The following is an 8374-nucleotide window of genomic DNA, read 5'->3' as shown; positions in this document are numbered from 1 at the left end:
ATGAGGAGACTCTCCCCTCGCTTCTGTCTGCAGGACAGAAAAGACTTCGCTTTCCCCCAGGAGATGGTGAAGGGCGGCCAGCTCCACGAGGCCCAGGCCTTCTCTGTGCTCCATGAGATGCTCCAGCAGTCCTTCAACCTCTTCCACACAGAGCATTCCTCTGCTGCCTGGGACACCACCCTCCTGGAGCAGCTCCGCACTGGACTCCATCAGCAGCTGGATGACCTGGACGCCTGCCTGGGCACAGTGACGGGAGAGGAAGACTCTGCCCTGGGAAGGACGGGCCCCACACTGGCCGTGAAGAGGTATTTCCAGGGCATCCATGTCTACCTGAAAGAGAAGGAATACAGCGACTGCGCCTGGGAAATCGTCATAATGGAAATCATGAGATCCTTGTCTTCATCAACCAACTTGCAAGAAAGGTTAAGATGGTGGATGGAGACCTGAACTCACCTTGACATGACTCTCACTGACTAAGATGCCACATCACCCTTGTACGCGCACCTGCAGCCATTTAAGAGACTCTGAATTCTGCTTTAGCCACAATATTTATTGAATTAAATCAATAAATACTTTCTCAGTAGTAATAAGAAAGTAGTTATAAAAAGTATTCAGCTGCACAGAAATCAGTGCATAGCCATGACTGCCCTGATGTTATTTTTAAGTTTCTTTATGTACATATTTTCATTTATTATTTTATCTCATCATATTTATATTTTCATATAAAATATTTTACATTGTAATAAACTTTAGAAAACATGTTCATTTTCTTAATCTTCTAATTTGTTTTTATTAAATTCTTATGAAGGTAAACTTGTTTCTTCATTCTGAAGACGTAAATCTTTATTTTGTCTACATAAACCTATTGTGGAATAGCATTTGTCCATGTATACTATGGAATGGCTCTATTACTTCTCAGGACTTGATTGTCAAAAGGTGGAATTCCTGGAATTCCCTGGCAGTCCAGTGGTTTGGACTCCACGCTTCCCGTATAGGAAGCTCAGGTGCCATGGATATCTGCTCAGGGAACTACGATTCTGCAGGCTAGAGAGGGCAGCCCTTGATTCCACCCCTCCAAAGGAAAAAAAAAAAAAAAGGTAGAAAGGAGTTCTGAAACTGTGGAAAATGATTAGTCCTGAAGTCACAGATAAACTAATTTATACCCAGTCAGCAACGAACTGTTGGTGTCAGTATCTGGGGGGAAGACACATCTCCTCCAGAAAAGTTGCCAACATGTGGTGCTGAGTGGCTGATCCCAACACCTGTTACTCTTCCTCCCACCTTCTCCTCAGTCCTGCTTTACTGAACAATCTACTCCCTTACACAATCTTCTCACTGCCCCCAACACAGGAGCTCTGTTCTGTGATGGTTTCTGGTTCAAAGTTTCTCTGAGTGGAAATCACTGGAAGAGAGCACAAGTGAAAGGAGAGTTCTAGAAATTTCAAAACCTTTGAATTGCAGCTCTGCTATTTAACAGCAGTGTGACCCTGCAATATATCACAAACACTAAAGAGAAGGAAATGGAAACCCACTCCAGTATTCTTTCTTGAAAATCCCATGGACAGAAGAGCCTGGTGGGCAACAGTCCATATGTCACAAGAGTCGGACACGACTGAACCAACTTAGCAGGCACGCAGGCACGCATGCTGTCTTGATCCTCTTCTTTAACATGGGGAAAATAAGAGTAGTTTTTGACAGGATTACTGTTAGGATCAATGAGCCCATATTACAAGAAGCATAAAAGTGCGCCTGGCAGAAATGTTCAGGACAATGTGTCCCAGAGTAGCTGCCCACAGGGAGCAGACAGGACAGCTGGCCTGAGGCAGTGACTGGAAGGTAACACGGGAAAGATGCTAGGTCCTTGGTAAAAATATTTAACTTGGGTGCTAGTTTCAGGGCTTAGTTTGTAAACTCTTCTGTGCTCAATGCTGAAAACAATTATAATTTCGGTATCTCAGACTTCTAGAAGTATTCTGAGGAGGTCATAGAAATTCTTTGAGAAAGAAGGATTAGTAGAAAATGCTTTGATCTACTATAAAAATGAATAATAGGGAAATCATAGAAATCTCATAGGACTGCAGAAAATCACACACATGACCCATTAATAATGTTTCTTGTTCTTTAGTTTGAGTACTACTCTACTACTTCTTGAAGACATTTCTAAACTTACCTTCTCAACTCACTGTTGGGTTTCAGTCTTTCAGCAGCAAAGCAGAGGCAGGAAGAAAAGAGCCAGGGCCATGCAGGGTGAGGCTCTGCTCTCCAGCCCTGGGCTGTCCTAGGTTTGATCCCAGTTGTTTTCCGTGAAGACTTCAGTCCCTAAGTGCCAGCAGTGTCACCTCCTAGAGTCAGTGCTTCTCAGAAATTACTGCCTTTAGAGGAGAGACTGCTATAAGTGTATGCAGGTGTCATACCCAAGTGAGAGTCTTTCTCTGAATAAGAGGCCATGAAGTCAATTTTATCGGTCAAAATAAATAAGCCTTCCACATGCATACCGCCAACTGTCCATGACAACAGTGGCTACATTAATCCATATTCAAGACCATATAAGCTCTATATGTTCTCACACATTGACCAAAACAGGATCTTATCATCCTTTTTACTTTTTGCCAATCTGACTGGTGACACATAGCATCTAGCAGCAACCATTAGTTTTTCTTTTCCTAATTCATGGCGGTTGTTATCAGTCATACTCCAGTCAGGAAAACAGAAAATTCCTTCCAGCCTTCTAGTCCACTCTTGGAACTAGTATGGGAAAGAAAAACAATCTGCAGGCAAAGGAGAAATGTACTGGAAGGAACTATAGCCCCAGCATCACAGAGTAGAGTTGAGGAGAAGAGCTGTGGAGCTGAGACATTGGTTCTAAGACCGCTGCACTAGGATAGAGGATAGCCTTTCGCCATCACATCCACTGCAAGCACGGCTTCCCTGTGAATTTCTGATCCACACAGATGCACCCACTGCTCTTGCACTGTCACTTTACTCACGTAAAGAAGGTCATCATTCATTTTCAGTCAAACTCCGTGATCTCCAGCTAGAAGACACACAGATTGCAAGGCCCTCAACCAGATCCCAGGCTCCACACTCACACTGCACTCCTGCCATCTGGCCGGTATCCAGTCTGAGTTTCATTTGTGACAAAGACACTTGTGGTTTTCCTGTGTTCAGGGCCCAGAACTGTCTTCTGTTCAAACCAATGAACTAGGTCATGACTTGCTCTAGTTTTCAGGCCTTTAAAAATCTATCTTGATGGTGATGTCTTCCAAAGATGCATGCTGGAATCATATGCCCAACTGCCTATTTCACAGTTGGTGTCTACTGAGCACACATTATGCTGAAATCAAAAGCATTTTAATTGCAATTTTTTAAACAACTTATCCATATGAGAAGACAGTTTGAAAAAGGTAATGAAACTCTCCAATGAAAAACTGACTAAAAAAAAAAATGCTTAATAGATGACCTTTGGTTAAAAGAAATGAAAACAAAAAAGGATTTTGTAAACTGAGATGAGTTATTCAAAGTAGTTACTAGGTCATAAGTTTGTCAAATATGGCTTTTGCTCAGATGAAGAGAGATATACAGAGAAGTAATATTGAAAACATTACTGATGATTTTGCTTCCATTAAAGCCAGGAACTTAAAGTACTGTTGTGGCATAAGGAAAACATTTGAATTTGATGTGAGTTGAAGACTTAAACATTTTAAAACATTTTCCAACCAATTAATATTACAGGAGAAAATAACCATTTATATTAATATTAAATGAAATAATTTTCCCTTTACCTAGGAGCTTCTTTTTAAGTCTCAGTTTTGTCCCCAAGGCTTCCCACTGGAGGGTCCCAATATCTAGTAGATTCCCGTCCAGCTTGTAGATACCTTTCCCCTTTCCCTGAATTACTCCTTTTCCCCATAAACAAGGGCTTCCCTTGTGGCTCAGCTGGTAAAGATCTGCCCGCAATGAGGGAGACCTGGGTTCAATCCCTGAGTTGGGAAGGTCTCCTGGAGAAGGGAAAGGCTACCCACTTCAGTTCTGGCCTGGAGAATTCCATGGACTGTATAGTCCATGGGGTCGCAAAGAGTCAGACACGACTGAACGACTTTCACTCACTCCACAACAATTCTGAATCTGAAAACATACCACAACATGCTGTGATTTCCAGCCGTCAATCGCGGCATAAAAGGGCATCGGTGGAACCGCTCTGGCTAAAATCTTCTCCCAGGAAGGGGAGGATGGACACAATGGTAGCTTATCTAGAATTTGGAGGTGCAGAAATCAAAGGCTCTGAGCGACGCGGCAAAGATCGCATGGGCAGTGGGGCCCGAAAAGGAAGTTTCCTCTCTGTTCCCGCGGCCCCTATCTCTCCCTGGGCCCCGGCGACGCCTCGCTCCTGTCGCGGCTCCTGCCCACGGCGACCCGCTTGCTGTCCCCTTGGATCTGAAGCCCCAGCTGGCAGCGCTGTACCTGGAGGCGAGTTCTGCTGGGTGGGCGGTGCCGGTCAGTCAGTTACTGAGAGATCGGCCGCCCCCTCCCGGCCGCTGGGGCGCAGCAAAAGGAGTTTGGAGGGCTCCCGAGCTCGGTGCAGGACCTGAACTGTTTCACAGAGGCCCAGGTGAAGTTCTGAATTTCTGGACTCTGGTCTCCCTGCTGATGGCAATGGGGAGGCTCTGCTCCATCCCTCACATTTCACCGGTTAGCTTAGGTCGTCTTCTATTCTTTTTATCATTTCCCAAATTCATATAATTTGGAAGCAAAAGTTTGTTGCTGAACCACGAAAGACACCAGGATTCTTGGTCTCCAGAGAAGAAGAATTCAATCCAGGGCCAGTGACGAGGCTTGATCGCTGAGAACTTTTGTGTAATAAAGTTTTATTAAAGTATAAAAGAGATAGAGAAAGCTTTTGACATTGACATCAGAAGGGGGCAGAAAGAGTGCCCTGTGCTAGTCTTCAGCCAGATGTTATATAGCTACTGCTGCTGCTGCTGCTAAGTCGCTTCAGTCGTGTCTGACTCTGTGCGACCCCATAGACGGCAGCCCACCTGGTTCCCCGTGCCTGGGTTTCTCCAGGCAAGAACACTGGAGTGGGGTGCCATCGCAGTCTGCTAATTAGACAAAGGAAATATCTCAAAACTCAGAGAATGACACCAGGCCCCTCAACCACAACATGCATGAGATAACATTGGCACCAGGTGAGTCATCCCTGGCCATAACACGATTGACATGAATCTTGAAGAAAGGCAGATTTCCAAACAAATATACAGTATCATTAACACAGATTAGGAGAACACTGTATGAGTGTAACATACTGGTTTGTCAAGTCGGTTCTGAGCCTTTAGGTGGAACTGACTTGAACACAGAGTCTAGGGTAAATACACAGTACATTATCAGCTTAAGACAAACATTTCCATTAGAAAAATGCATTGGTTAGCTCAAGGTTGGGGAAAAGTTCAGTTCAGGTGGAACCAGGTGTCATTATGGCAACACAGAAGTTTAAGACAAACCTCTTTCTAAATGTGTATGGAGAAGGGGAACAAATCTAAGACTAGTTTGTTTCCTCCTGCTGCTGAAGAGAGACAAAGAAAGTGTCTGACACTTGCAACCTGTTTCCTCTGTTTGGAAACCCCTGGCCTTCCTGTCTGTTACCCTCTCAAAAGCATTAAGTAGTTTTTTTACTTACATTCACAAAGCCATCAACTTGGTGTTTTCTATAGAGGATTCACTGAAATGTTTGTAATCCAATCTCCTGCTGCGGTCACAACTCATAAGGATTTTGTCCATCATGTATCCCCAATTTATGCTGAGGATTCATTGAACAATCTATATGAATCATCTTGGACAGTTAAATATGATTATTTTGTAATTATTAGAATTATTAATTTTGTCAATCACATTTAGACTTTCAGTAAGAACTACCAGTTGATAATTTCATTTTGCTTATTATACAAAATAATCAGACATGTTGTAAATCGATCAGCTTATCTAGAATTGGAGGTAGATGTGAACTGATGGAAACAAGAGGTTTGTAGCATCGAGGTATGAAACAACAAGGGTGCATCTCGTGTTAGAAATAAAACAGGAAACTAAGTGAGGGCTCAGCACACGCAGTGTGCGCAGGTGTGACGGTCTACATAAGCAGTTTGGAATCTGACATACTAGGTTTTGAAAACTTGCCATTTCATTATTAGATTGTTTTATTCAAATAAAGTCTTAGCAGGAGGCTCTTCGAAACAAAAATATTAACTCGGTTTCAACTACGTTGGAAGGATTGCGTGAGTCCCTCACAAAGGCTAAGGAGTTTGTAGTTGTTGTCACTGTCATTTTTGATAAACACATAGTCTGTGGAATTTGTCTGGCAGGTCCTTGGTAATCATGTCCACGGTAGTCTTGTAACATTTAATTAGTAATCAAATCAGGATGGATGTGCCATAAAAAGTGAGGGCAGCATCAGGGAATGTGTTCTTACTCCTCAATAATATCAAGAATGAAATAGATCCTAATGAATCCTTGCCATAAACACAATACCTTGGTATCTTCTTACTACTGTGTTACGGACTGAATGTGTGTGTGTTCCCCAAATTCATACATTGAAACCCTACCCCTTGACTTCCCTGATGGTCCAGGGGCCAGGACTCCATGCTCCCAAAGCAGGGAGCCTGAGCTGGATCTCTGGTCAGGAAACTAGGTTCTGCATGGCAAGCAAGACTTCCCGTGGCTTAAGTAAAGATCCTGCACGAAGCAACCAAGATCCAAGATCCAGCATACATCGACTAAGACATGCCTCAGCCAAATAAACACATGAAATAAATATTTTAAAAATTCTTTAAAAGCCCACAGAAACCCAACCCATCAATGTGATAGTATCAAGAGCTGGAATATTAGGGAGATCATTAGGGTTAGTAATCAATAAAATTCAGTTATTATTTTTAATGTCATAACTACTGTTAGTTAGACTAAGATCGGGATCTTTTGGAATCATTTAATTCCCTTTCATTCTAGTTGTTTCAAAGCATATTCTCTTTGCCCAAGTGGATTTATCACCTACGCAGATGCTCAGCGAGGCTGGTCTCGTAACCCTGCCAGAGAGGATTAGTGTTTGAGCAACTGGGGCTCTGATTGCCTGTCTCTTGTGACCTGGTGAGTGTGACTTCTTCCTTCTCGCTTATGCTGACCACATGCTGATTAAAGAAAAGAAAAATTAGGAGGCTGGTCTTACAAAGCTGACGGCAGTCAACAGATCAAGGACTTGTCCTTCTTGTAGCGACTGTAAGAAGCAGCCCTGTCCCAGCTTTTCTGTTGTTCATATTGTCATCGTTTCCTCTGCCTCAGACTTGTCCCCAGCTGTGCTGCACTGCAGTTTGCTAACTCAGAATACGTCATTGGGTCAGGGGAAAACCACTTCCCTTCTTTCATACTGATGACATTGAGACTTACTCTTGTTTTCTTGTTGCCCACAAAAAAACTGTGCAATTTTACTTTCTAGAAAAGTTGCAAAGAGAAACAAAAAAATCTAACGTCTTGAAAGTGATAGAGATGCAGCCCCTCTGGCTTTCTTTACTTCACTTTGTTGTTCTCACATCATCATGAATTGCAGCCACAACAGGAACAATGAGACAAATCTTGTCCAATAAGTCAGTCACTTCAGTTCAGTTCAGTCACTTAGTCATGTCCGACTCTTTGCAGCCCCATGAACTGCAGCACACCAGGCCTCCCTGTCCATCGCCAACTCCCAGGTGCTGCTAAGTCACTTCAGTCATGTCCAACTCTGTGCGACCCCATAGATGGCAGCCAGCCCACCAGGCTCCCCTGTCCGTGGGATTCTCCAGGCAAGAACACTGGAGTGCGTTGCCATTTCCTTCTCCAATGCATGAAAGTGAAATGTGAAAGTGAAGTCACTCAGTTGTATCTGGCCCTCAGCGACCCCATGGCCTGCAGCCTTCCAGGCTCTGCCATCCATGGGATTTTCCAGACAAGAATACTGGAGTGGGTGCCATTGCCTTCTCCTGCCAACTCCCAGAGCCTACCCAAAAGAAGTCACTAAGTGAATATAAAAAGTTTAAATGAAAGATTACACTCAAGAAAAGAAGACTATTTCTCCTGATCTAGTAGGCTGGGTCTCACTGCCCTGCATTCTCAGAGGAACAGAGATGCCTGGTGGAATCAACTGCCTGAATGAACAACTGTAACTCACTAGATTCTGTGACATAAGCTTCCAGTAAGAGACAACACCAATACTGAATCTCCATCCTCCAGCTCAGAAAGTTTGAGCAGAACAAGTGTCAAACAGTTTAAGTAAAAGAGTTGAATAATAAAAACTATACTTAGCAGGGTAGATATTATTTATCTACTAAAAGCAAAATAACTGCAGTTGGAAATTCCT

At 43.3% G+C, this 8374-nt stretch overlaps 1 pseudogene; it reads left to right on the top strand.

The window, feature by feature from the left end:
- Positions 1–458, top strand: LOC104993424 (annotated as a pseudogene).
- Positions 459–8374: the final 7916 nt, after the last annotated feature.

This window comes from Bison bison, unplaced genomic scaffold (genome assembly GCF_000754665.1).
Source record: "Bison bison bison isolate TAMUID 2011002044 unplaced genomic scaffold, Bison_UMD1.0 scf7180017849187, whole genome shotgun sequence".
Lineage (NCBI taxonomy): Eukaryota > Metazoa > Chordata > Mammalia > Artiodactyla > Bovidae > Bison > Bison bison.
Note: the sequence above shows the minus strand (reverse complement) of the source record. Positions and strands in the feature narration are given on the sequence as shown.